The sequence below is a fragment of the Syngnathus scovelli genome, unplaced genomic scaffold (assembly GCF_024217435.2).
Source record: "Syngnathus scovelli strain Florida unplaced genomic scaffold, RoL_Ssco_1.2 HiC_scaffold_367, whole genome shotgun sequence".
Lineage (NCBI taxonomy): Eukaryota > Metazoa > Chordata > Actinopteri > Syngnathiformes > Syngnathidae > Syngnathus > Syngnathus scovelli.
The window spans coordinates 15,001-18,669 of record NW_026061463.1 but is presented as its reverse complement, the minus strand read 5'-3'; positions in this window follow the sequence as shown (position 1 = coordinate 18,669).

Below are 3,669 nucleotides of genomic sequence, written 5' to 3'. Positions count from 1 at the left end.
TCCAGAAGACCTCCAGCCGGTTCTCCCGGTGCTTTCCTCCTCACGTTTTAAGCCGGCCGAGGCTCCCGGCACCCCGGCCAAGCGTTTCCCACGGCCCGCTGAGCTTCCAGGGGACCTCCGGCCGGTTCTCCGCGCGCTTTCCTCCTCACTTTTAAGCCGGCCGAGGCTTCCGGCACCCCGGCCAAGCGTTTCCCACGTCCCGCTGAGCTTCCAGGGGACCTCCGGCCGGTTCTCCGCGCGCTTTCCTCCTCACATTTTAAGCCGGCCGAGGCTCCAGGCACCCCGGCTAAGCTTTCTCCACGGCCCGCTGAGCTTCCAGGGGACCTCCGGCCGGTTCTCCGCGCGCTTTCCTCCTCACTTTTAAGCCGGCCGAGGCTTCCGGCACCCCGGCCAAGCCTTTCCCACGGCCCGCTGAGCTTCCAGGGGACATCCAGCCGGTTCTCCGCGCGCCCCCCTCCTAACTCGACGCCCGAGGAGGCTCCAGGCACCCCGGCCGAGCCTTTTCGGCGGCCCGCTGATCTCCCGGAGGTCGCAACGGGGAATTGCCTCCCTCTCGCGGACACGGCGCGTAAATGCACCGCCTCTCGCACTTTGCGCACACTCACTCGCATCGCTACGCCTCCCGTGGCACTTTAAGCGACCGGGACCACCGCGAGCGCGGGCGATGACTAAGAGGCTCCCCGGCCGGCCTCGCGGAGCTCCGACGCTCCCCCGCGGGACTTCCGGCGGCCGGCCGGAGCCTCGGCACGGCTGCCGCACTCCCTAATAACACCCCGCGGACCCCCGCGAGCCGAACGCTCGCTGCCGCGGGCGACCCGTGCCAAGGCGGACGCGTGACGGCGCGGGAGCCCTCGGCACTATATCACGGTCACGTATGTAGTCAAATCGTGTAAAATCACCGTTAGTTTATTCATAATATAGGTAATAATTAAATAAATATTAACATCGCGTATATCATTAATAAACACATGTATGTATTTATTTAATAATTAAATAAATATTAACATCGCGTATAATCATGCGCAATACTTCGTGGCCGACCGGGGAACCGGCGAAGGCGGACGCATCGCGGCGCGAGAGCCGTTGGCACTTTGGAAAAATAAATAAATAAATAAATAAATAAATAATAATTCGCCGACCGGGCTCCGGGGGGAGAGGCCGATTTTTGGCCGTTCGTGGCCGACCGGGGAACCGGCGAAGGCGGACGCATCGCGGCGCGAGAGCCGTTGGCACTTTGGAAAAATAAATAAATAAATAAATAAATAAATAAATAATTCGCCGACCGGGCTCCGGGGCAAGAGGCCGAATTTTCGCTCGTTCGGTGCCGACCGGGGAACCGGCGAAGGCGGACGCAGCGCGGCGCGAGAGCCGTTGGCACTTTGAAAAAAAAAAAAAAAAAAAAAAAAAAAATTCGCCCACCGGGCTCCGGGGGAAGAGGCCGGCTTTTCGCCGTTCGCGGCCGACCGGGGAACCGGCGAAAGCGGACGCGCTCTCTAACGAGCCCCGCCGGCCGGAGGAAGTGCGCCCTCTGGCGGACACGCCGTTGTAAATGAATGGGGTTTGGCACTTAGTGCATTTTTCGCCCAAGTCGAAGCGCGCTCCGGGCGAGGAGGCCGGATTCTCGCCACCCGTGGCCGGCCGGGGAACCGGCCAAGGCGGACGCGCTCTCTAACGAGCCCCGCCGGCCGGAGGAAGTGCGCCCTCTGGCGGACACGCCGTTGTAAATGAATGGGGTTTGGCACTTGGTGCATTTTTCGCCCAAGTCGAAGCGCGCTCCGGGCGAGGAGGCCGGATTCTCGCCACCCGTGGCCGGCCGGGGAACCGGCGAAGGCGGATAGGCTTTCACGGAGGATCCGCCGGCTGGTCCGCGGGCCGATTAGGGTCCCGCGAGTGAGCGGTGGCGGTCCGGAATCCAGGCCGGCCAGGAGGCACCGCCAGGCGGATAGGCTTTCACGGAGGTCCCGCCGGCTGGTCCGCGGGCCGATTAGGGTCCCGCGAGTGAGCGGTGGCGGTCCGGAATCCAGGCCGGCCCGGAGCCACCGCCAGGCGGATAGGCTTTCACGGAGGAGCCGCCGGCTGGTCCGCCGGGGGAAGTGCGCCCTCTGGCGGACACGCCGTTGTAAATGAATGGGGTTTGGCACTTTGTGCATTTTTCGACCAGCGGCAACGCAGGCTGACGGGCGGCCGCTTCCGCGGGCCGGCACTACTCTACGGAGGCGCTAGCCGCCTCCGGTGGGGGCCGTGTGATCTCGCTGGATGCCCGAGGACCTTCCGCCAGGCCCGGCCGCAGCTTTTGCGCGCGCCCGGTCCTATTACCTGGTGGAAGCTGGAGGCCGGGGCTCGGCAGCTCGCTGCCCGGGGACCCTCCGCGAGGCCCGGCCGCAGCTTTTACGCACGGCCGCTGCTATTCTCTGGCTCCGGCTTCGTCCCGGAGGGTGCTTGGGGAACGGCGGCGCACACCGCGAACGGCCGGTGGCGGTCGGCCGGTGGCGGTCGGCTGGTGGCGGTCGGCTGGTGGCGGTCGGGGGTGGCGCTTGGGGATGGCGCTTGGGGATGGTGGCTGTCGGCTGGTGGCGGTCGGCTGGTGGCGCTTGGGGATGGCGCTTGGGGATGGTGGCTGTCGGCTGGTGGCGGTCGGCTGGTGGCGGTCGCCTTGTGGCGGTCGGGGATGGCGCTTGGGGATGGTGGCTGTCGCCTTGTGGCGGTCGGCTGGTGGCGGTCGGCTGGTGGCGGTCGGGGGGTGGCGGTCGGGGGTGGCGCTTGGGGATGGTGGCTGTCGCCTTGTGGCGGTCGGCTGGTGGCGGTCGGCTGGTGGCGGTCGGGGGGTGGCGGTCGGGGGTGGCGCTTGGGGATGGTGGCTGTCGCCTTGTGGCGGTCGGCTGGTGGCGGTCGGCTGGTGGCGGTCGGCTGGTGGCGGTCGGGGGTGGCGCTTGGGGATGGTGGCTGTCGCCTTGTGGCGGTCGGCTGGTGGCGGTCGGCTGGTGGCGGTCGGGGGTGGCGCTTGGGGATGGTGGCTGTCGCCTTGTGGCGGTCGGCTGGTGGCGGTCGGCTGGTGGCGGTCGGGGGGTGGCGGTCGGGGGTGGCGCTTGGGGATGGTGGCTGTCGCCTTGTGGCGGTCGGCTGGTGGCGGTCGGCTGGTGGCGGTCGGCTGGTGGCGGTCGGGGGTGGCGCTTGGGGATGGTGGCTGTCGCCTTGTGGCGGTCGGCTGGTGGCGGTCGGCTGGTGGCGGTCGGGGGGTGGCGGTCGGGGGTGGCGCTTGGGGATGGTGGCTGTCGCCTTGTGGCGGTCGGCTGGTGGCGGTCGGCTGGTGGCGGTCGGGGGGTGGCGGTCGGGGGTGGCGCTTGGGGATGGTGGCTGTCGCCTTGTGGCGGTCGGCTGCTGGCGGTCGGCTGGTGGCGGTCGGCTGGTGGCGGTCGGGGGTGGCGCTTGGGGATGGTGGCTGTCGCCTTGTGGCGGTCGGCTGGTGGCGGTCGGCTGGTGGCGGTCGGGGGTGGCGCTTGGGGTTGGTGGCTGTCGCCTTGTGGCGGTCGGCTGGTGGCGGTCGGCTGGTGGCGCTTGGGGATGGTGGCTGTCGCCTTGTGGCGGTCGGCTGGTGGCGGTCGCCTTGTGGCGGTCGGGGATGGCGCTTGGGGATGGTGGCTGTCGCCTTGTGGCGGTCGGCGGTGGTGG